Genomic DNA, 25749 nt, shown 5'->3' with positions numbered 1-25749 from the left:
TAAGTTTAGCAACTGGAACCTTCCTCCACTTATCCATTATGCAGGTCGTTGGCTGTACAATTGTACGGAGTTTTTGCTGGTGTCACTTGTGTTTCATAATGTGGCACACATTCTTAATCAGAGACAGCTCAGGCAGGCCGGCCAGTCTCGTACCCGTGCTCTCTGCTTACACAGCCATGCCCTTGTAACCTGGGCAGAATGCGGTATGATGTTGTTCTACTGGAAAATACAGGGGCGCCCCTGGAAAAGACAGCGTCTTCATGCAGCATATGTTGCTCTGAATTTGTACATGTCTTTTTGCATAATTGGTGTCTAAACAGGTGGGCAACTGACTTTAGGCTGGAGAACACAATGTAAGGTTTTTCCCAACAGTGCCTGACATGTTGACATGTCGGACCACAAAATAAGATTCCACTGTGCTACTTTCCATCTATGATGAGATGGTGGACAGTGTTGATTTATGGCTTCTACTTTGCATACAGTAAAGCCTTAGCTCTATTGATTGACAAAGGTTTTTGAAAGTATTTCCGAGCATGTGTCATAATATCCATTAGAAACACATGACATTTAAGACAGCATTGTCTGTCCCACAAATTGTGAAGTGTTTTTTGGCCTTGTCCTTTATGCACCCACATTTGACCAGATTCCTTCAATCTTTTAATTATATTGTGCATTGCAGAAGGTAAAATGTCTAAAATCTTGCCAGTTTGTTGCTCTTAAAGTGCTAGATTATGTTGACATATCTGTTGACAAATTGAGGTGCCTCAACTCATCCTTGCTCTTGAAGGACTAGGCCTTTTTTGGAGGCTCCTTATATGCTATGACACAGTTGCCTCACCTGTATTACATCCATCCATTCATTATCCAACCCGCTATATCCTAACTACAGGGTCACGGGGGACAGCTGGAGCCAATCCCAGCCAACACAGGGCACAAGGCAGGAAACAAACACACACAGAGGACAATTTAGATATATGTATGTCTTTGGACTGTGGGAGGAAACCAGAGCACCCGGAGGAAACTCACAGAGACACGGGGAGAACACAGGGATAACCAGGGAAGTGAACCCAGGTCTCCTAACTGAGAGGCAGTAGCAGCACTACCCACTGCGCCACCATGTCGCCTGCCTGTTTTACATCACCTTGTTATTTCAAATTGTCATATTGACACAGCAGAGTTAAACCTTGCTGATTACAATTAAAAAAAGTTTACAATCCCAGAATAACTTCTAAATTTCTACATTGTTCTATCAAATTTTTCATCACCACATGTAGTGATCTACATTACATCTATTTCCTGTACCCATTTTGTACAGTTCATTGTTGTGAGTCAGAACCTATCAGAACCTTACATTACGTGCAAGGAAGGAGCCAACCCTGGAGCGGCATCCAGAGTAGTGCTAAAATGTACAAACCAGATGTTGATTTGATTTGATGTTAAAAAAGATATTGTTTAGCGTTTCTAACAGGACATCCACAGCTTCCTAAACTGGCATAATTGTTTGCACCAAAAGGTCTGCAGTCTCCAGGAACAAGCCTTTTAATATGTAAAATAAAACAGCAAACTTGAATTGGATTAGATGGGTTTGTGAATGTTATAGTGGTATTATGAAATATGTCAGATTATCTTAACTAGTATGACTCTTCAATTCCACCCAGGGGGGGTGGGGGGTAAATGTTAACATTATACAAAGTTATTGTCTGTTATACCTGGACTCTTTAATTTAATATTGTTTTTTGTATCAATATGCTGCTGCTGGATTATGTGAATTTCTTCTTGGGATTAATGAAGTATCTATCTATCTATCTATCTATCTATCTATCTATCTATCTATCTATCTATCTATCTATCTATCTATCTATCTATCTATCTATCTATCTATCTATCTATCTATCTATCTATCTATCTATCTATTATCAGAGGTGGCTGGGGTGGCGACCTGACCGGGACGCCCAGGAGGACCGGAGGAGGGCTTGCGTTTTCCCCAGACCACGACCACCCTGGTTCCTTTGGGGGCCATGGGTACAGAGCTTAGAAGCTCCACCCTGTAGGGGCCCGTGGTCACTGTCAGGGGGCGCCCCCATGCCTTTGGAGCTCTGGACCTCAGCACTTCTGGCACACCAGGAAGTGCTGGGGGGAAGAGGAGCAGGGACACCCGGAGTGCTTCCGGGGATACAGCTGGCACTTCCGCCACATGGGGGCGTGTCAATGGGAGGTTGCCAGGAAGCACCTGGAGCACATCTGGGTGTGGATAAAAGGGGCCGCCTCCTTTCAATCAGGGCAAGAGTCAGGAGCGGAGTGGACTGAGCTTGCTGGAGGAGGCAAGGGGGCACCCTGAAGAGGAGAGTGAAGGCATTGTGTGGCCAGGACTTTGGGGACTTGTGGGGTTTGTATGGCACTTTGTGACTGTATATACTGTAATAGTGTAAATAAACGTGTTTGTGGGTGACATGAACATGTCTGCCTGCCTGTGTCCGGGCCAGCCTCCACACTATCTATCTATCTATCTATCTATCTATCTATCTATCTATCTATCTATCTATCTATCTATCTATCTATCTATCTATCTATCTATCTATCTATCTATCTATCTATCTATCAGAGCTAAATGTATGTTTTTGAATCTGTTGATGCTCAATATATGTAATAAACTTCATTGGACTATTTTTCATAGGCACTCAGGTTTCACCAAAGATCAGGGAGTATGTTATTATCTGCTGATATCTTCTTTCCAGCATCTGAAAAAAGTGAACTAACCGGACCTCAAATTCTAATGTGGTTTTACATCTTATTTAACATCTAGTCCATGAATCTTACCAGGTTTGAGGTGTTTACTGTGATTGCCCAGCATCAGGAATTATTACTTTATCTATAGTAGCTAGAATGTTTCATATTTTGCTGATATTATTGTTTTTTTTTAAATAAAATAATTGATTTCAAACCTGTAATCTAATTTATTCAGATCATTTATGAAATCAAGTTCATTTTCAATAGTCATGAAGTGATGCAGCCAGGAGCAGTAGTAGAATCACTGCTTGGTTTACTTTGCATTGTAAAAAAAACACAATTCCAGCTTGTCATTTAATATAAACTTTAGTATTAGATAGATAGATAGATAGATAGATAGATAGATAGATAGATAGATAGATAGATAGATAGATAGATAGATAGATAGATAGATAGATAGATAGATAGATACTTTATTAATCCCCAACTTGGAAATTCACATACTCCAGCAGCAGCAGCATACTGATAAAAACAATAAAAACAATATTAATTAAAGAGTGATAAAAATGCAGTGCAAGTTAAAAAATGCAAGGTGGAGAGTGTGAGGCAGGTGTAACAGTCTATTATCTTGTATAATGTTAAAGTTTACCCCCGGTAGAATTGAAGAGTCGCATAGTGTTGGGGAGGAACTAAACTAATCTAATACTAAAGTTTACATCAAATAACATTTTTAGTAGAGTTTCTACTCGTCTTATGCACAATTTACTTCTTTTTTGCTGGCTCCACATTTAAGAGACATTTTTGAATCTAAATGTTTTTTTAGTTCAGAAAATCAATAGGGTTTATTGTTTCGATAAATGTCTTTTCTTACATGAAATCTTAAGAGAAACACAAAGAGCTGCCGTTGACTCAAATAAAATACACTGTGTATGTTGTTTAATTATGAAATGGAGCCCAAAACAGTATTTAACATTGTACCTGACCCATTGTATTCTGTGTTTGGCAAGCTCAGCCATTTTGTTAGCTTTTTTTGAAAATGGCTTCATGCTTTTGATGGCGGTTCTGTGTTATCTTTTAGTCGCATTTTCTTCTTTTGTGTTTTTGTAATTTTTCAGAACTAGTTTTTATCAGAGTTGGACTTTAGTAATCTGCCGGGTTAGGCTTTGGTTAATTAGGCAGATTCAATCGTGAATAACTGGGTGGATGTACAACATTATTTGTTAAAAAATGAGATACATTTCAGGCCTGTTGTCAGTTTTTGACACTGCTTTTAGATTCTGATTAAAATAGAGAATTATACTTTGTATCACTTTTAAATAAACTTTGAATTATTTTTTAAAATCTAGTTGAATATATTACTGTGTTTAAAAAAGTATGCAATTAAGATGTCTCTGCAGTTTCTTTTAAAATATAGTCCTGGGCAACATTGAAAATATCTGTTCAGTCTGATTAATGAATACTTGAATTAATCAATTAACATTTGAATGAATACATTGTAGATGAATAGTTTAAATAAATGTGCAAGTTTAATAAATACATTTTCAAGTGTGTTCTGTAATGCATACAAGTTTCATGTTATTACATACAAATCGATAATTATATTACAAAACAGTGCCACAGAGTAATGTAACTGAAGCTATTTGCTCATGTCAGCCTGGTCCATAATGGGACATTACTGTTGACTGTGCCGCCTTTATCCATGAAATGGCTATGCAATATATGACTTATACAGTTGTTAACTGCCTAGACAGAACATGTCGTTGAATAAGAACAAACAGCAAAGAAATGGGAGGGTCCTGTCTTGAGTACTTTGAGTGAAACAGTGATGTGTACTTGACTCAATTAAAGGAAAGCAGTCTATGAAGAGTTTGAAAAGTTTAGCGTGCTGAAAAAAAATCAGCCAAGTTATGTTGCCCAAAAAACTTTAAAATTGTCTCTGTGGAATGCTGCTGTCTGGTCACCTCGTTCAATCAAACGCAAAATGAGAGAAACTGCACACGTACTTATTGAGTAAATGTCTAGCAAGTTAAGTTGTTTGAGTTACCTCCCTTCATATGGTATGTGAAGTACTTGATCCAATTTTTTTAAATGTTTAGTACTGCCAAAGTAAATGGCCTAACTTGTAACTAAACCTGAAATGAAATGTCAGGTAAAATCAGTGTATACATAATAACGAATACAAAAAATGGAACTGAAATAGCCTTACTTTTAGACATGCACTGTTTCCTGGGATGCTGCCAGGCCCTTTGGGCAGATAACACACCAGCAGGTTGTGGACTCCTTCAGTGTGCTTAGACTCATTCAGGACTAGAAGTTGACATCCCTTTCACACACAGCCCATGGATGTTGTCAGGCTTATTTGCTATAGACAGGCCCTATTAGGTCTTGTAATCCTTCAGACCCCTTGAACGTTCTCAGTTCTGGAAGCTGTTGAAAGTGACTTTGCTTGTCTGGCTAAAGTAAAGATTGTTTTTCCTGGAATGCCATACATAGTTAGTGTTGCGCAGCTGTAGAATGTGAATTCCCCACTATACTTAGGGTAACCAGTTTATCGCTCATTTAGTTTGCACTGTGCTCCACTTTGGTATTTCATTCATATATAAAAGTAAGTGCTAGTATGAACTGATGACATAATTTGCATGACTTAATACACCATATTAATTCCTTAACTATGTGACACTATGATGTTTGTTATTGACATTGCTGAGTTAAAGATGAGTAATCTGTCATGTAGGAATCACGTCCAATTAAATAAGCAGATCCATGGTCAGTTCTAAGCTTTTCCTGTAGTAGGCTACATATACTGTATACACACACACTCAAAGCCGTTCATGTCATAGATGCAGTTTTTTCACAATCATAAATGAATGTAACTGAGAGCATTCAGCCAGACTGAGAGAGAGAGTTGCTGCTCAGGAAAGCTAAACAAATCACCCCTAAGCAATTCCTAGTGGGTCACAATGCTCACTTTCATTTTTCACACAAGATTAAATATAATTAGGCAGGTTGAATATGGAGCTGTCCACACCCTAGATGCCCAGGGTCCTCATAACACATGTGTAGAATTGTGCAACCTTTTTAGAAAGTAATTGATTAACTGAAAATTCAAGAGGAAGTGTAATCATTAGCTAAATCTATAATGGGTCCCTTCAGGAAGCTTTACCTCAGAAAAGGAGGCGTATTTTCAGATAAGCAGCATTTAATGACCTTCATGATTTCAGATAAGCAGTGAAATCTAACTGGAAAGTGGCCTAGATTATGATCACAAAGCTACCAGTTCACATCTCAAAACTGAGTGGGGTCGTGTTGTGACACTGGGAGAGTCCATTAATGGGACTGTCTTCAAGGGTTATAGTTGTGTTTTTTGTAAGTAGTGCTGTTATCATATAGTGCTTTATGTTTGCCATCAAGATATTACAACATATACAATTTAGGAAGACTGAATAGAAACCTTTCAAGGCAAATATCTATTTTTCCTTTAGATAATGCTTCTCATGGGATGTTCACTGTATGTTCTCAGTAAAGTCTCCCATAATTATTTTTACACTTCGGTGTTTATTTAGATTTTTTATTGAATGTATCAGGTTTGATTTGTACAGACTATGTATGTATGATTGAACATTTTACAAAGATTTGTGTACATAGAGCCCACCCAGCCACCCAAGTGACCCTGGCTTGGATTAAGCGGGTTAAAAAATGACATGTCATGGCGGAACTTACACACACAGTGCTTGCTGTGTAAATGCTAGAAACAGGACTGTTATATGAAGGTTTGGTTTCAGTTTAGTATTGGGAATGCTTTATTCAGATTTGTATTAAAAAGAGTGATTTGCATCAAAAAGTTGGGGTTTTCACTGATTTCAAACAGGCTAATTATGCTTGCTTTGCTTTTAGAAACTGCATAAGAGAATATCAAGCTCTGTAACTACAAGAAGAAACACTCTGTGCACTGTATTTTGACTCACTAGCAGTGTTGCTTTATGTATTGCATGCAGTAAATGTAAAGTATTACACATAAGAAGTAAAAATGTTAGGTTTGAATACACAATGGGAGGTCGGAAAATTGAGAGTAGACCTTATGAGAAGGATTTAGGAGTCATAGTGGACTCTAAGCTATTGACTTCCAGACGGTGTTCAGAAGCCCTTAAGAAGGCTAACAGAATGTTAGGTTATATGACCATCATCATCAAATCTTTCCGTGAGAACCCTAAATACAAAGAGGACTGCTTCATTTATGTTAGGTAGAATGCCCAGAGAGGACTGGGCGGTCTCATGGTCTGGAATCCCTGCAGATTAAATTTTTTTTCTCCAGCTGTCTGGAGTTTTTTTGTTGTTTTTTCTGTCCACCCTGGCCATCGGACCTTACTTATTCTATGTTAATTAATGTTGACTTATTTTGTTTTCTTACTGTGTCTTTTATTTTTCTATTCTTCATTTTGTTAAGCACTTTGAGCTACATTTTATTGTATGAAAATGTGCTATATAAATAAATGTTGTTATTGTTGTATACAGCACGATCTGTGGAGTACAAGTCCAAGGAGTTTCTGCTCAACCTTTATAATGCACTGGTGAGGCCTCATCTGGAGTACTGTGTGCAGTTTTGGTCTCCAGGCTACAAAAAGGACATAGCAGCACAGAAAAGGTCCAGAGAAGAGCGACTAGGCTGATTTCAGGGCTACAGAGGTTGAATTATGAGGAAAGATTAAAAAAGCTGAGCCTTTAAAGTTTAAGCAAAAGAAGATTAAGAGGTGACATGACTGAAGTGTTTAAAATTATGAAGCGAATTAGTACAGTGGATCGAGACTGTTATTTTAAAATGAGTTCATCAAGAACACGGGGACACAGTTGGAAACTTTTAAGGGTAAAGTTCGCAATAACATTAGGAACTTTTTCTTTACACAAAGAACGATAGACACTTGGAATAAGCTACCAAGTAGTGTGGTAGACAGTAAGACGTTAGGGACTTTCAAATCTCGACTTGATGTTTTTTTAGAAGAAATACGTGGATAGGACTGGCGAGGTTTGTTGGGCTGAATGGCCTGTTCTTGTCTAGAGTATTCTAATGTTCTAATGTGTTTGCTGTCAGATGTAGAATTTTTGGCTTTCAATAACAGCAAGATAATTCAGATGTTAAAATGAATTAAGTAATCGATGTTATATTTCCTCGTGTTTATAATATATGCAACATAATACACAAATTATGCATAACCTTATTTAGCTTAGTTGCTGTTTTCATGTTTCAGATTCAGCGCCTATACATGTGAAAGTGCTTGATAATATCAACAAAATAAAATTACAGAATGACAAGAGGTCCTACGAAGAGAGCAGGTCAGTCATACAGAGCTGGGTTGAGGAAAGCCTGTGCATTGTTGGTCCAAAGCCATGAGGAAGAAAAGGAAGGCCATGATCATGGAGGAGGTCAGCAGAACAAGCCAGCTACCTAGTGAAAGCAGTGTGCCAAGGCCACTTGGAGGCCCAGACTCTGTCGGAAACCACCATAATCAGAGGGTTTAGAATCTGGAAACCCCACTAGCATGGCTCATCTTCTTTATAAGGGCAACCTACAATGACCTACCATACCCCTGGAACCTCTCCTGGTGGTTTGGAAGTGAAGACAACAGTGCTGTCTGTAATAACATCAATGCAATGCTCCAAAACATTCTTTCAGGATGCAAGGTTGTGCTCACACAGAGACTTGTTTATTCATGGCTTAACCAGGCCAAGGCTAATTTTCATGAGAGTGGCAGGATGGGGATGAATAGCACTTCAGATGCTGCAAAACCCAAATACTTACCATTCATCATGTCAGGTGGAAATGTGCCACAGATTGCAGCCATATAAACAACATCCTCCTCCCTAACAAGGCATGGGAAATTTTCTCAGAATTTGGCAGGCAGCTGGTTTTTCCAACCAAGATCATGACAGCCACCCTCACACCAGACATTGTAAAATGGTTGACAACTGCAAAGAACAATACCTTAGGAGGAAGAGATCTCAGTGGTACACAAGTGGAAAAAGATTCAAGTACTCGGATCTGGTAGCGGAGTTCCAAAAGGATGGTTGGAACGCAACCATCCACCATGTGGACATTTTCTCAGCACAGCAACTATCCAGCTATGCAGCTGGTCTAACCAGGTCAAAATTATGAAGGGCTGCTAGAAAGCTAGAAGAATAGGAGGAGAAAGCAAGCTACTGGTTGGGGCTATGGAAGAAGTAAAGTGTTTTTAGGTCAACACCCAATTAAGGGCAGAGGCAAGGAGTGGCAGGGAGATGTCCCTATTGAGTTACTGCTCCACCGCCAGGATATATACTAGGCAAGGGGGGAAACGTTAGTGAGCCATGGTTTCTACCTAATGAGAGCCATGGTTTCTACCTATTGACCCTGCAACTGACCCATGAGCGGGAATGCCTAAAGAGTAGCAAGATATAACATATGTGATGAACTGGTAATCCTAAAAATGTAGAAGCCATTTTTTGTGCTTGGTCTTAAGCTAGTCTGTGGATAGACAGACTCATGTTTGTGCACTAATAATCCCTTACATGATTATTAATATGGTCTTTATTCTTAGCTTAAACTGAAGTCTGCAGGTGGTGGTTGGGGAATGGTTGCCTTGGGATGAGGCAGTATATGTGCTGGTCTTTTTCTGACTCCTGGAGGCCTCCCACCTTTCCTCTATGCCTGAACTTGATTCTAAAACCAAAAAACATGGTTTAAAGTATAGATTTTACAAAAGTCCCAATGGGATAGCACATTTTCTATGCTGAACTCCACTCTAAAGTTAATAATGAGACACCTCCTTGAAAGATAATTTCTATTTTTCAACAATTTCACGATTTTGAGTTTAAGCTTCTGAAAGCAGAAGCTCATTTTGGAACAGAATAATCAGGTCCTCCTACCTTCTCTGCAGCTCCTTCTAGAGGCCTCACACCCTTTTGCTATGTCTGGGACTCCAATACACAACATTGCTTATTTAAGATGCCAATGCACTATACCTAACGTCTAAGCATCAGATCCGTTTCTAATTACTTGTGCATTTTAAAGAGAAGAAGAATCTAAAAATCACTTAGAAGAATAATTTAGTGCTATGATGTTCTGCTCCATTACTTTGATTTTGATTTATGGTATTATATTTTGGTTTTCACCAGAATTTGTGCTTCTTTTGATTCCCCAAATCCTGCCAGTATACTGACCACAGTTCTGACTGTTTTTAGGTAGTTCTTGGAATTACTGGTATTTTTCCTTGCTCTGTTTTCCCCTGAATACTTGTGATTCATTACTGTTTCTACACCACATTCATGTAAAACTAACCCTTAATTGTAGAACACTGGAATTTGGAAGTGATTTTCATGTTCATGTACTAACCAAGCATGAATGTAACAGTATTCTGTGCAAGCTTAGCAGGTTTTTAACAGTCCCACTCTTCCACTCTTATGTCTGCAATTCTCCTCTAGTTGATTTTATTAGTGTCAAAGTTGGCAGTGGCAAGGGAAATGAAAAAAAGCTTGTTAGCCACTTCACTGTAGAATTATGGTTATATGCCTTTGCAAAAACCTCCATTCAAGCTGCTCTTGTATTTCAGAATTTTTAGTGATTTTTTTTTTGGATTAGCTTTTTTTATTTTGCTGTTTAGGATACCCTGCGGTGGGCTGGCACCCTGCCTGGGGTTTGTTTCCTGCCTTGCGCCCTGTGTTAGCTGGGATTGGCTCCAGCAGACCCCCGTGACCCTGTAGTTAGGATATAGTGGGTTGGGTAATGGATGGATGGATGTTTAGGATTCCTTTGACTATTACTGTTATGATTTGTTTTCATTATGCATTGTTTACAACTTTGTTTTGCATTTTTTATTGGACGTTTTGGTTCATTTAAGGCAGGGGTCCTCAATCACGGTCCTTGAGGGCCGCAGTGGCTGCAGGTTTTTGCTCCAACCCAATTGCTTAATAAGAAGCCCTTATTGGTTAAGTAGCACTTCTGCTTCACTTTAGTTGTCTCGCTCGATTTTGAACCCTTATTGCTTATTTTAGTCTTAAACATATTACTGTATGTATTCTTGGTTTTTAATTGCTCCTAAATAGCAATAACATGAAAATGACAAAAGAGACCAGCATTTCTCTATTTCACTTGTTACCACTTACACCTCTGTGCATTTATCATGCACTATTGGGTTTAATTAAATACTTGGAAGGAAAGTGAAGAGAAAAAAGTGAAGGACTGAGAATTACTCATCCATTTTAGCCTTCAAATCATTTGGACGATATCCTTAGAAAGGGAAAAAATATCTAGAATATGAGAATGACCTGATATGGCAGAGTTAAAGCACTAACAAGTCATGAAATGAAATTATTGGCAACAATTGCATTCTGATTAAGCCACCAGGTTAGAGCAAAAACCTGCAGCCACTGCAGCCCTCCAGGACTGTGATTGAGGACCCCTGATTTAAGGGTTTTGAAGGTTGTTAAATCTTATTGTGATAATAGTTTATTCAAAGATGTCATATTTTAACCTCTTTTACACAATGCAATTTTTCTTTTCCAAGGGCACAACCATTTTTTCTCGGTTATGTAATGTTCCTAGCCATGTTACTATGCAGAACATCTAGAGGTTGTGACCCGTGATGTCAGGAGATAAAAGGTATACAGTAAGACCGTATCAAAGAGAGAGACACACACACACACACACGTCTCTGTGGCCACAACAAACCTGTGAGCACCTGACGATAGTAGCACGGTGTTATGCTGGCTCATTAGTATCCGTCCTGTTTTGTTCAGTCTTGGTGTGGTCTTAGCAAGGGGCTAGAATGTCTTTAACCCAGTGTATGGAATTCATTGCTTAGGCTAAATGCTACCTGGAAAGGGGCCTCTCATTGAATTGCCTTTCCCAAGGTTTCTTCCATTTTTTTCCCTACAAGGGTTTTTTTTGGGAGCTTTTCCTTGTCTTCTTTGAGAGTCAAGGCTGAGGGGCTGTCAAAAGGCAGGGTCTGTTAATGCCCATTGCGGCACTTCTTGTGTGATTTTTGGGCTATATTAAAATAAATTGTATTGTATTGTATGTCCAATGAACTCCACATTGGCTTATTAATTATCAAATCATTGCTGAAATGGAGTGCTACTATAGCTGTGCTTCCTTCTGATCATCCTACTAGTTAAATAAAAAAAAACTCAATACTCAAATACAAATGAAAAATGCATATGTGGCACTTTTATGCAGGCTATTGGAAAAATGTCACCTAAACAATTAATCTGAATTTATGGTTCAACAGAAAACCTGTCACATGTCTGCTCTTTCCATTGTCTGACCACAAGCGACCTATGTGTGCAGTTTCATGGTTGAGGTTGTTGTCACTAGATGAGTGTTTTTGCATTTAAGTTCTGTGGTAATTCAAAGTATATCGCAAAAAATGATGCTGACACTTTAGAATAACTTTAGTGCTTTCAGTAGTAAAAGCATTATACAGTACATGTTTGCAATAATTTCAACATTATAGTTTAGGTACTGCAAAAAGATCTACAACTAATGAAAAAATTATTAGTAAAAATGTAAAGATACTATATATACTGTAATGTTTGTTAATAACTTATTAATGAAAATAATTTAAAGTGCTATTAATATATGAATTAGCCTTTAATGACATTTTCTGAATGTACATAAGATATGTTAATAAGTATATAATAAGTGGTAATGACTTATTAAAGCAATGTATTACAAATTGTTACCAAAATTATTATTTAAAATGAAAAACCAGTGTCATGCTGTATGATCAGAAGCCACGGGGCAACAGTAATGAATGGAATTTCATGTGGGTACCATTAAGAAACAGTTAGCAAAATTATTAAATTGTCACAAACAATTTTTGTTATTTATGTCTTGATGATTCTGCAGAACTGTTAGGAGAATAGTTTTTGTTAATAGTTGCATATTCCGACCTTTGGAAAAATGCAGTTTTCTCTTAACACTTAACCTTTTTGCTTTTGGCCCCTGTTGAAGCCTGTTATATAATAAACTTTGTGATCTCTGTTCTCCATTAAATCATAAGGTTATTTTTTTTTTCTCAGCCTCACTCTACAAACAGCACAAGGTCAGCACCAAATAAAAGAATGGGTGGAGTATTCCTTTAATCTTTTCCTTTTATTTTGAATATAGATCAGTATTCCCGTGCTTCCTTGAGGCAAAATGTCAAGTCACAAAGGAAATAATCACTAAATATTACACTTATATCTAGTCACAGTTTGTTCAAGTAATTATTTAGTTACAATTACTTTTAGGAAAAAAAATCCCCAGTCAAAGGCAAGTAAAAATCAAGTTCTATGTTATCACATTATCAAATCTAGCAATCTGTAATCCCATATCAGTATTTTAATGATCTAGATCAAGAGTTCCCAAAGTGGTCGATATTGACCCCCTGGGGTCGATTTGAACTTTTTAGTGGTCGATAGCTTCAATAAAAAAGTCTGGGGTTCAACGACAGCAAAAATAGACCCCCTTACTACTGCTATTTGTTTGTTGCTTCAAAATATCTATGATTCCAATAGGTACCTAATTAAGAAGTAAAATAATTAAAAAAAACATGTTTTTGATAAAAACACATTACATACCAAGCTTGCAAATGAAAAGGTAAAATGTGTCATTAAAAGAGTCACACGTAAGAATGCATGACAATACATGTAGCACAAACATGTCTGTGCATTGTGTTATCAAACGTATCAATCAAATGAGGATATGAAAAACCGTTGCATGTCCGCACTTGCTCACGGTGAGACGACACAACGGATATTCTATATTAGCAGAATCTATCAGTCTTGTACGGTCATGCTTTCATAAAACACTCTAAATTGGTTCGTTTGATGTGACATGTACTTATTTGTGATTTGAACTTTGAATATAATTATTTATTGAGGAGCAGTACTACGAAAAAGAAAATCTGAGGACACAGTTTATTTATTCGAGTTTGAACAAAAATCTTCTGTTTCAAGTAAGTACATATTTTATTGTTTTTTTTTTATCACAGGTCCTGTTGAAATTGTTTGTTAATAAAAGTTTTTATTTCTTCAGATAATAATATGACTGAACCAAAAAAGAAATGCAGACAATACACTTTGGACTATTTGTACTTATTTTGAATTTACATATTAATTTCATAAATGTCAAAAATGTAAAAAAAACTCTGCTCGTATTTTTTTGCTTTAATTTTCGTTAGTGCAGGTTTCAGTATTAAATGTTGCACAAGATAATGCCATATTCCGTAGTCTTTTTAAATCATTAATTACAAGTGATTAAAATGAAAAGTTTGATATCTAGTGAAATATTTAATATTAAATACTGTACAAATGTATTAATTTGAGTAAGAAAAGTAAATGACTAGGGGGTCGACGGTTTTAAAAGTTTTTGGTAAAGGGGTCTGCGGCCAAAAACAGTTTAGGGACTCTTGGTCTAGGTGGAGCAACTACACTTTACACTGGTCTATGGATTATCGCTGTGTCTCTTAATTATTTTAAGTAGTTACAGAGTAATGGGTTTCATGGGAGCACAGTGGTGAGTGGTAAGGGAGTTTGAATGGTCTTCTTTTGTCTCCTTGTCTTCTCCTTCCATTTCCGCCCATATCCCCAAAGCATGAAGGCTAGGTTAACCTTGAAATTATTCCAGGGTTAGTGATTGTCTGTTGGTGTGTGAGTACCTATACCCTGTAGTAGATTGGCACACTGGCTAGGACTAATTCCTGCAGTGCACCCAATTTTATTAGGATAGGTTCTGACCTTTTACATGACACTTGGCATGTTTTAAACATGGGTGAGTAGAATGTTATAGTGGATATTATTGTGACTCATTGTTTAGCTTTGCTACTCCACAGTTGTACATTTGACTCCAAGCCTGGTGACCTTACCGTGTGTGTTTTCTCCACCTATTCCAGTTTTCTTACACTTACGCTTCAGGCCCCTTCTACACTGTAATGTCTATAATTCATAAGATAGACTCCTCCCAGTCTAATATATAAAGCTCAAAATTCTATGTGTGAGTGTATATGTGTGTATGTATGTATGTATGTATGTCCAGTGGACAAATCCACACTGTTAGATCAGTCTCTACTAACATTTCCCTCATTTGATCAAAAGAAGACCGTAGACTATGTCCCCACAAGGTCTTTTTGCTACAATTAGGACAAAACAATGAAACACCAGAACAGACTGAAGCTGGAGAAGCAGACAAACGTGGGGCAGAGCTTAAAATGACTTAACTGTGTAACACCAAGTGCTGCTTCTAGTTTACAGTATAGTAGAAATAATTAACCAGTACAAACAGTATTTTGTATTGTTTTCTTTATGATTCTCAAAACTTTGTTTTTTAGTGTTTTTTATCCAGCCACATACAAGTAAAATAGGCAAAATCATAAACAAATTATGCTGAGAATTGAGAAATTACTTGATTTTGAAATGACCAAGCAGTAATAAAGAAACAAATCTACTTCAATTGAGAATACTTACTTCTCTGTTATTTATTCTTTTTTAGTCTATTCTCACTTCATTCTACATATTTTTAGACTAACTACAGTATATTATTAGATATTTAGTTGCAAATCTTATCATCTTATTGTTATAAACTAAGGAAGACATACTGTAAGCAACTTATTCATAGTAACCAGAGGTTGTCTTCATTATTATGAGATAAAGCTAATCACAAACACATTTTGTTGTCTTTTGCTTTTTGTTACAGCAATTATGGATTCAAATTAATTTTCTAAATTCTTTGTTATGTCAACGTATTTGTGTGCATTTGTGATATACTGCATCCTGCATGACCCTATGGACTGGATATTATTTGGTGTTCAAAGAAAGCAGATTGTGCTTTCTTGGGGATATTCGACACTGTGGCGTAGCAATGGATTGTGCAGATTGTGCAAAGCACAAGGGCCTACGAGCTTGGGCGGCCCACTCGGGGCCGTATAGATTAAAAAAAATGAAATAACTTAAATCACTTACACAGTTCATTGCGTTAATAATTCACAGTTTCAGTGCCATGTTTGCACCATCGCCAGGCAAGTCCAATCCATGATGATATTATGTATTTGGCAGGCATACAATTTACACAAATTTAGACTTTGGGAGTTCGCAGGCTTGGAGCCTAATCAGAGGCACAACACATCCTAGTCCGCCTTACAGAGACGTGCACATTCCCAAATCTGGCGACCTTTGGCATGCCATAGCAGATGTGAACGGAAGAAGTTTCCATGGACGTCACATGAATAATGTAAAAATACATTATTATCGAGAATGAATTATTAACAGTTATACTAGACAGGAGGGACCCACCTCAGGGCGCTGCATAGAGGCCTTCAGCAAGCTTGCTATGCTACTGATTCAACACATTGCAACTCATTCTTTTTGTAGGAAGGCTTCTTTAGGTTAGCATAAATCCATTTTGCTCTAGTGATTTTGTCTTTCTGTGAAATGATGCCTTATCATTAGAACTGGCCTGCAATGGACACTTTCCAACGACACAACAGCACACAACAGTAAATAGATGTCGAACACAACTACAGCAAACAGAAATATAAGATATGCCAAGTGGGATCTGCACTATCCCAGTAAATCGTGCAAATTCCAGCTAATGTCTTAAAACAAAAGACTTGAATATGCAAAAAAAAATGAAAATGAATTAACAAATTAAATCTCATAAAATTGTAACCTAAACATGTGTATAGTAAAAAGATGACAACTAGAACAGTTTGTACAGAGTGAACATGACAGACTGTAAAGGGTGAAAACACAAACCCAGACATTCACACTTGCACTCACATATATGCTGTATGAGTATACTTTACTAAATGAGACTTTTTTTAACTCACTTTATTTTTGTCTAAGATTTTTAACTTCACCACAGCAAAGCTCCAAATAAGAGTAATACTGAGAACTCCTGTTTTTATTATTTTGTACAGTAGTTGTTTTACAGGCAGAGTGATGTGGTCTATTCTAGCTGAGGGAGACTTAAAGAGGAATTTTCTTTAAATATGTTCTGATGTTGACAGTAATACATGTATACAGTCCATACAACTATGAATCAGTTGCTTGAAATTAGTTCCTTAATAAATTCATTCAGAACAAGCATTGGCAATGTCAGTGAATTCACTGTATTATCAGGAATGTGAGTGCCATGTGAGGGCCAACAACCCTACAATGTGGGATTTTATTAGTTAGTTTTAACATTTATCAGATAAATAAGGTGTGCTTGTATTTAGGGCTCAAGTATGTAGAATGGTATCCCACTTACAGAACATGACATGAAGTACAAATGAAAGGATGGAAAGAGAAGATATGATTTTGCCAAGAAGGTCAGCACTAGATAGATAGATAGATAGATAGATAGATAGATAGATAGATAGATAGATAGATAGATAGATAGATAGATAGATAGATAGATAGATAGATAGATAGATAGATACTTTATTAATCCCCAACTTGGAAATTCACATACTCCAGCAGCAGCAGCATACTGATAAAAACAATAAAAACAATATTAATTAAAGAGTGATAAAAATGCAGTGCAAGTTAAAAAATGCAAGGTGGAGAGTGTGAGGCAGGTGTAACAGTCTATAATCTTGTACAATGTTAACGTTTACCCCCAGTAGAATTGAAGAGTAGCATAGTGTCGGGGAGGAACGATCTTGTCAGTCTGTCAGTGGAGCAGGATGGTGACAGCAGTCTGTCGCTGAAGCTGCTCCTCTGTCTGGAGATGACATTGTTCAGTGGATGCAGTGGATTCTCCATGACTGACAGAAGCCTGCTCAGTGCCCGTTGCACTGCCACTACAGCACCCAAATTTACATGACAACGATGGGAAACATCAACCAGGATTCTTATTTTATACTAGCTTTATATCTGGAGTCAAGCTGAGCTACACAATGCAGGTATACCCAAAAGAGATAACTGGGTAGTTACATTTTCAAAAATGAAATTCTTGTTCTGAATGGTAAGGTGGTAGAATGTCTAATGTTGCTGTTGGACAGATCCAGAGATCTACTCTTTATCCACAGCCAATTCAACGTCTGTAAGGAATTTGCATGAAAGTGTTCTCTAGTAGACTGGCATTCCATCATTATTTGGTTCCTGCCTTGCACTCGATGCTGCTCTTAAGCCTCCCTACAACCTTGCAATGGATAAGTCTGTTTTCTTGATGCACATGGTTCCTTTCTTGTGTCTGTCAAAGTCAAATTAGCCCATGACCCCAATCAGCAAGTTTAAGAAATCAGGTATATTTTTTGTTCATATTATGTACATTCAGTACAGTTTACAAATCAAGTATGGCATCCTGTGCATTTTACATTTATTGAATAGGTTGTCTCTCCTGAAGGTTTCTTTTTATTGTGCTTTGCCATATTCTGAGATGGAAAAAAATTCTACAGTGCTGAAGCATTTTGTATTAGAAGTGTATTTTCAGTCGCAGATAGATTCTGTTTTTGCTATGGTTTCTTCCCCAAGAATGAAAGAGGAAATGTAACTTTATATGTGGCTGCAAAGTGCAGCATGGTTCTCTTTAACTTAACCACCAAAACATACGAGGAGAATACAACAAGAGAGAACAACAGAGGAGTTTAGCGTATGGTTACACGATATGTTTGCTAAGGCAGCTTATTATAGGAAAAAAAAATACTTACTACTGCAAAAAATGTAGATACATTTCATACTGTTACTACTACTGTCTTTTGCCCAGCACTGCTGGAATAAGCTGTTATGTTATGTTATGTTATGTTATGTTATGTTATGTTATGTTATGTTATAACATGGTGAATTGTTGTCTTCCTAGTTGCCTTGTAGCCAGCATAGTTATATGATAAATAAGACGTGATGATTTTAAAAGTAGCCTCAAGTTATTAAAAATCAAATGGTCTTATTATTATTTTACATTTTAAAATGCTTGGTGTTTTTTTCACAATTTGGAATGTAGAAGACCACAATATATCAATGTGCTGGTGATCTGAACTGACAACAGTGGACAATGCGGCTTTATATCACCCCTTGTGTGTAGAAATGTTTATATTCAGTACATTATTATTAACAAAGTAAAACACAAGATTTGTAGATTTGTGGTAATTTTTTGGTCCCTTAGTATCATATATCCATCCATTATCCAACTCACTATATCCTAACTACAGGGTCATGGGGGGTCTGCTGGAGCCAATCCCAGCCAACATAGGGCACAAGACAGGAAACAAACCCTGAGCAGGGTGCTAGCCCACCACAGGGCGCGCACACACACACACCAAGCACACACTAGGGACAATTTAGAATCGCCAATGCACCTAACCTGCATGTCTTTGGACTGTGGGTGGGAAAACTGGAGCACCCGGAGAAAACCCACGCAGACACATGGAGAACATGCAAACTCCACGCAGGGAGGACCCGGGAAGCGAACCCAGGTCTCTTAACTGTGAGGCAGCAGCGCTACCCACTGCACCACTGTGCCACCCTAGTATCATATATATATATATAAATAAAATACTTTGGTTTTTTCTTTTCTGTTTTCTTATGAGAGACTGAATTCATTGAAAGTATTCAGCCTTATGGCCCTTAACCATCCCCAACTTTTATGAGCTTGTCTGTTATACATTTTATTTATTGTAACTATGATGTAACATTAATCTACCCATTTTCTAAATCCACTTAATCCAATTCCAGGAGGAATGTGGCTGTTTATCCATAGGGGGCCCATGTCTGCTATGCCAAGCAAAATGAAAATTATATGTACAAATTGTTTAAAAATAAATGCAGCCCTTCTTACAGAATAAGAAACATTACTTGTTCGCAAGGAGAGTTTTAATTTTGCATGAGCAAACATCTGGAGATAATGTACAAATAGCAATCAATTTTAATTTATACAGTATAGTGTCCTTCATAGAATGTACAATTACAAGGAGCTATACAAATCAAAAGAGAAAAAAACTTCATTTCATATGTTGGCATGCATTAACATATGGCATTAATCCCATTTAGAATGTTAAGATTTTAATTAGAGAAAAGTGGAGCAGAAAGTGGCAAATTTTTCTATCATCCAAAAAAAGCTGCATCTTAAAGTTAACCCTACTTAGAAAGAGCAGTCTGCTTGACTAAGGATGGGGAGACATGCATATGCGTATTTTCATGCAAAGAAATACAGTTCCCAAAAAAAGCCTGCAAAAAGAAAGTAACATATCTTCAACTTGTCGGTTCCTCCACTCTCTCTCTGTTGTTTCAAATTATTTTATTAACACAAATAACTTCACAATGCGTGTACAAATAAATGCATATTAGCTGAAGAGCTGGTGCTTCCTTTGTCTTTTGTACCTCATTATTAACTGACTGCTGGTTAACAAAACAGGCAACATTTATATCTTAATGCTACTGTTTAAAAGTAATACATGCAATTAAGGTTTCAGAATCATAACAAATGAGTTAGCTAAAACTAAGACCAAAAACTATTGCTTTAGTAGTAAATAATTGGTTAAAAAAAGATATATATATCTATCTACAGTAGGTCTGAAACACAATCTGATTCTTCCTGTGGTCACCTACCAGGTAGCGCTTATGGTTGGTTGGCCAGTCCGCAAACATCCGCCACACTGTCTCAGTTGCAAGAAGCAGATCATAAATATGTCATACAGTACCTGCCAAATAATACAAAGAGTACATGACACGTGTTTCACTCTACTTGGGGCTCGTCAGGTGTATGCAGGTGGTGCCACACGCCTGAGTCGCTGCCTTAGGCGCTGACGTCTGAGGTTTGTTCCTTGAAAGGGGAAACAAAAGTACGTGCACCTGACAAGCCCTAAGTAGGGCAAAACACATGTTGTGTTCTTCTTGTATTATTTGGCAGGTACCATATAACATATATTCAGCATTTGTTCTATGTTTCTGTATTTGTAGGACTCCTTGGAAAACTATACACTGGTGTTGTGTAAAATTAAGTTAGTTACTCCGGTTACTTCATATAGCTTGAGATAATTTGGTTGCAAAGAACAAATCCAGTACACACCAGGCCAGATGTAGTTATTGAATCCTCATCAGTAACCTTTTTTTAGGGAATACAATACCCAGAAGATCATTGAGTCCCTTCCTCCAGTCCAAGTAATAAAATGTGTAAAAATGAGCTCAGATGCCACTGACTGTCACTAATCAAAGCTGGCAGTTACCTTAGATCATTAAGAGCAGGACTGACCAATGTATCAAAATGAATGGCCACAGAGATCACTGACTTGTATTTTACTGACAGAGACAGAAATTTTGAATGCTTATACTTCCTCTTACATTTTTGGTTTCACCTTTTTCTAGGTCTAGCCTGTGGAGTGTCTTTTGTTTCCTTTTCTTTGTATTTAAAATGCCATTTGCTAAACTAGCTGAATGCTGGTGGTGTTTTTTGACAATGTTAGCTTAATTACTTTAATGTCCAATCATAGTTCTCTTGCATGCTTCAACAAAAATGTGATATTTTTAAAGGCTGTAAAGACAGAATAGCATGCAAGAAAATAATATATCTCTAATAACATCTTCTTCAGAAGTTAGAATATTATCAGAGAAAAAACAATATAAAAAAATGGATACTTCACTCTTTCTGTTCCTGAGCTGTAGAATTTCTTAATGCTACGTTTAAAAAGACAACAAAATTAACTTGGTTGTGGCTTTTCTCTGCTCTAACTCATTATTCATTGGAATATTCTCATGATTTTACAAAGCATTAATGTGCCAATGAGAAATGACAAATAATTATTATTATATATTGATGTGTTGATTTACCTGTAAGAACAAGCATTCAATATTTTTAACATGGAAAAACATTTAAAAATATAGAGACTAGGTGCCTAAACCTAGAAATGTGTGTATGCACAAAAAAATCAACATGCATAAAACTGTGCATACACCACATTCCACTCACTTCCCATTTATATATCCCAATGAAAGTAAAATTTAACGCACATGCTCACACCTACAACCCCGCCCCAACTTCTCCCAGAATTTTGCATATTTGAATATGCAAAACAATATAAATAGCTTTTTCCGTTCAGTGTTTTGTTAAAGGACAATGGCAAAATCACATGGAAAAAAGAAGAATTTCAGCGAATGTGAAGTGGAGGCAAGGATAAACTTACTATTTGTTGGCTTACGCAGTGGTATAAGCAACAAAAGGAAGTTGATGGATTGATAACAGTGTGGTGGAGACACTCGAAAGTTCACGTTCAGAAAGTCACACAGTGCTCAAAATAAAAAAAGAGGTAGTCAGATATCAAAGTCACAGCCCACCATCTGTTCATTCTGTTTCAGACAATATTACAAAAGCTGGCCCTTGTGCTGAGGATGCAACTCTAGGCGCTGATGGTCCTGCTGTGCCCAGCACATCTTCAGACTTTGGGTGCTCACACACATCTGCCTCGGAAACCGCTAGGTGACCACCTGGTTGTGTGCTGACAGACTCTGTTCTGGAGTCACAAAATGCAATAGTGGATGCCATAAGAGATGTGGCCAATGAACTAAAGAATATAAGGGCTGTACTATGTGATATTGACCATAAATTAAATTAATTGGTTAAAAACTAAGTGCTGCATCTGATTACCTGTCTTCACATTCTGCTAATTATATTCAAATGAAGTTGTAATGCTGTGCGAATTGGCTGATCATTTGGTGAGTCCGGGTCAGGTTCATCATAATTCATGTCCTTAGGTACTGGCAAGCCACAATTGTGTGCCACATTATGCAGCACGCTACATGCTTGCACAATGAGACATACGTTCTGTGGACTACGGAGCAGCACATTAATAGAGTTGATGCTTTCTGTTTACATAAGCAAATTCATTCTCTGAAGGCACCTTTATAGTGAAGCATCAGTGCCGAGAGCAGCAATGGATAGATTCTCTGCTCTTTTTACATGGCTCTTTGAGGTCACTCGCTATCCTTAAAAGAACTACTTGCCTTTTGCTGCACTAGTTGGAAAAAGCATTTGCAGATACTGTATGTTGTGTTGCCATTTTACAGACTCTTCTGCTATAGATGATGCTTTGTAATGCCAGCTCATTCTTTTGGTGATTTAACCCTGGCTGATATAACTTGTCCAGTGCAGTTGCATTAGCAATGTGTGTGCAGCTGACCACTCAGATTACATTTGGAAAACCGAATGTTGCTGTGAATTGCATTTTGATGTTTGCCTGTTCAGCCACAGTGTAAAGAATTCTTATATACAGTGGAACCTTGGTTCACGAACGTCTCGGTAAACGTACAAATCGGTTTACGACCAAAAAGTTCACCAAACTTTTGCCTTGGTTTATGACCACACACTCGGTATACGAACAAGCCAGTTTCCCATTTCGGTTTGTGCATGTTCAGTCTCTCCCTGTGCATTTCTTGTGCAGCGAGCGAGCAAGAGAGAGAGCGCGACACACACACAGGCGCACGAGAGAGAGACACACACACACACAGGTGCGCGAGAGAGACACACACACACAGGCGCGCGAGAGAGAGGCACACACAGGTGCTCCAGGCTCGGGAAAGAGAGACACACACAGGCGCGCGAGAGAGACACACGTACACACAAAAGAGAGAGCGAGCGAGAGAGGGAGGGCTGGACGCATAAGGTAGAAAAGGCTTGTTTTAGTTTTCAGTTCTGTTTACAGCTATCGGTTCATAGCGTGCATTGTGGCAATGTTACTTTTCTTGGTGGTTTATTAAATAACGGATTTTTCAAATGTTCATTTTTTTCCCTGTGCTTAAAACTCATTAAAAAAAGTGTTTTTAGCAAGCGGTTCCTAGCACTATAGCGCAAACTATTGCAGTGTTAATTTTCTCTGTTGTTCAAGGTTTTCTCAGTGTTATTCAATGTTTTTACATTTAGTTTACTTTTACACTGTGCATTCTATGGTATAATTAACTATATTTGTGCTTAAAAACTAAAAATATATATATTTACATACAGTTCATACGGACTGTAACAGATTAATTGTATTTACATACAATCCTATGGGGGAAATTGCTTCGGTTCACGACCAAATCGGTTTACAACCAGAGTTTTGGAACGAATTATGGTCGTGAACCAAGGTTCCACTGTATCTGGATGACAAGTAGATAATACCATCCTGTACAGCTGGCATGGCGCGACTCAGTGATGTTTGTGAAATACTTGATCAGTTAGCAGGTTCATGTTGAAAAGATTCTGTGGCTAAAAACCTGAGAGTAGACAGAACTTGCATCCGATCAAGTAGAGCATAATTCCTCAAAGCCTGCCTTTATAAAGCCTGCACCAGATCAGCCCTCAGCTCCAAGAGGATAGTTCTTGGAAATTGAAATCAACTTAGGAGTCAGTTATCATTATCTATAAATAAGCACTCTCTTCTAATTGTTCCATTTGCGATGTCTTCTAGCAACGTCAATGTGACTATGGTAGATGGAATAGTTTGGCCATTCCATGCACCATTATATTGTTACAGAATGATTACAATCAAGTGAATTACATTTGTAAACAATATGCAATTAATTTTGGTGTATTTGACAAACCCCATATCTTGGATGCGAATATGAAAAAGAAAGAGAAATGACACAGAAACAGTAGCACTGCTTTGATGCTGGCTGCAACCCATTTGCAAAACTGAGCAGAAAAGTGTGTACATATGGTGTGAAGCAGCTGTGAAAATGCGTGTGGCTTTACAGCAAGTTTAGTTTTTATAAATCTCAGAGTGAGTGTGGAAACAGCCGTCCACAACATTTTGTGCCTTTGCACCGTTTATACTTGAGGATTTAGAGATTTTGCTAGTCAATAACAGTGCAGTAACTATTCTTTAGAAAATCTACTACACATGTATTTTGTCAGTGTTGGCAATAGTTGTATGTACACCAGGGGTGACAGAGGTCTTAAGTTAAAGATTATTTATTTTCTGACTCATTCATTTGTTTCTCCAGGACCATATTGTCTAGAATGTAACCTATTTTTTGACCTTTAATCAATCACAGCTAGACATTTCTGCTTTGTATTGGTTTGCTAAAATGACATAATAACAAATCATTAAAGTTCTGTTCTTCATCTTTCTCTTAATCCTTTCCCACATCTATATGGTGTTGAAGTGTCTGATCACCCATTTCCATACAGCTCAGTCCTGCACCTCCTTCTCAGTCAAACCCTTTTCTTTCAGATCTTCTTCTGCTTTATCTATTCACCTGCACTTTGGCCTCACTTGCTTTCTCTTCCCCTTTACTTCATTTTCCTTTACTGTTTTATCCGAATATTGATTGTCTCTCCTCATCATGTGCATACCATTTCAGCCTACTTTCCTGTTCTTTCTTAGATATCTTGCCCTTTTTTGTTGTACCTCTGATAGTCTGCTTTCTTATTCTTACATTTATTGTAACCCCACACATCCATCTTAACAGCTTCCATGCTCCAAACTTGTGACCCCACTGCAAGCTATGCTGCAGATAATGTCCTGAATAAGCTCTATCCCCCGGTACTTCCACTATCGAGGCGTCCAAGCAGGGCAAGGGCCCTGGCTGTCCACCACACAATAGATATATCAAACATCATTAATTGAATTATAAATATGTGATAAAGAATACATATTAACTAAATAAATAACTTAATAATTTAATGTAGGAGAGCTGAGAAAATCTAGACCATTTTCTTGTTTAAGATGCAGATGACTTGTGGGAAAAAGCTCCTCCATAATCTCTCTGAATTGGACTTTAGGCAGCAGTAGTGCTGGCCTGACCACAGTACAGAAAAGAGGCCGTTGTTGTGATGGCTGGTATCTTTGATAATTTTCTTTGCCATGGTCCTACATGGCTGTCCTGGTAGTTTGAGAGTCCACGTTCATCGATGTGTTTAGTTGATCCTGCCACTCTCTGCTGAGCTTCATCGCCCTGCCCTGTAGCACACTGAGCTACATAAAGCACTTTGAGCTACATTATTTTGTATGAAAATGTGCTATATAAATAAATGTTGTTGCTGCGCTTTTGCTGTGTGTTCCCAAACCAGGTAGTAATACTTCTTGTAAGGATGCTTCCGATGGTAGATTTATAGAAGCTCTT

At 37.6% G+C, this 25749-nt stretch overlaps 1 protein-coding gene across 3 annotated transcripts in view; it reads right to left on the bottom strand.

The window, feature by feature from the left end:
• Positions 1 to 25749, bottom strand: part of LOC120535385 (adhesion G-protein coupled receptor G5-like) — a 119982-nt gene that overhangs the window by 56876 nt on the left and 37357 nt on the right. The window contains exon 1 of one of the 3 annotated variants that reach the window (XM_039763197.1): positions 20263 to 20309. The exons of the other annotated variants lie outside the window; for them this stretch is intronic. The gene's annotated coding sequence lies outside the window, so the exon portion shown is untranslated. Of the gene's footprint in view, positions 1 to 20262; positions 20310 to 25749 lie in introns of those variants that run through there. 3 annotated transcript variants of the gene reach the window in all.

Source organism: Polypterus senegalus, chromosome 9 (assembly GCF_016835505.1).
Source record: "Polypterus senegalus isolate Bchr_013 chromosome 9, ASM1683550v1, whole genome shotgun sequence".
Classification (NCBI taxonomy): domain Eukaryota; kingdom Metazoa; phylum Chordata; class Cladistia; order Polypteriformes; family Polypteridae; genus Polypterus; species Polypterus senegalus.
Note: the sequence above shows the minus strand (reverse complement) of the source record. Positions and strands in the feature narration are given on the sequence as shown.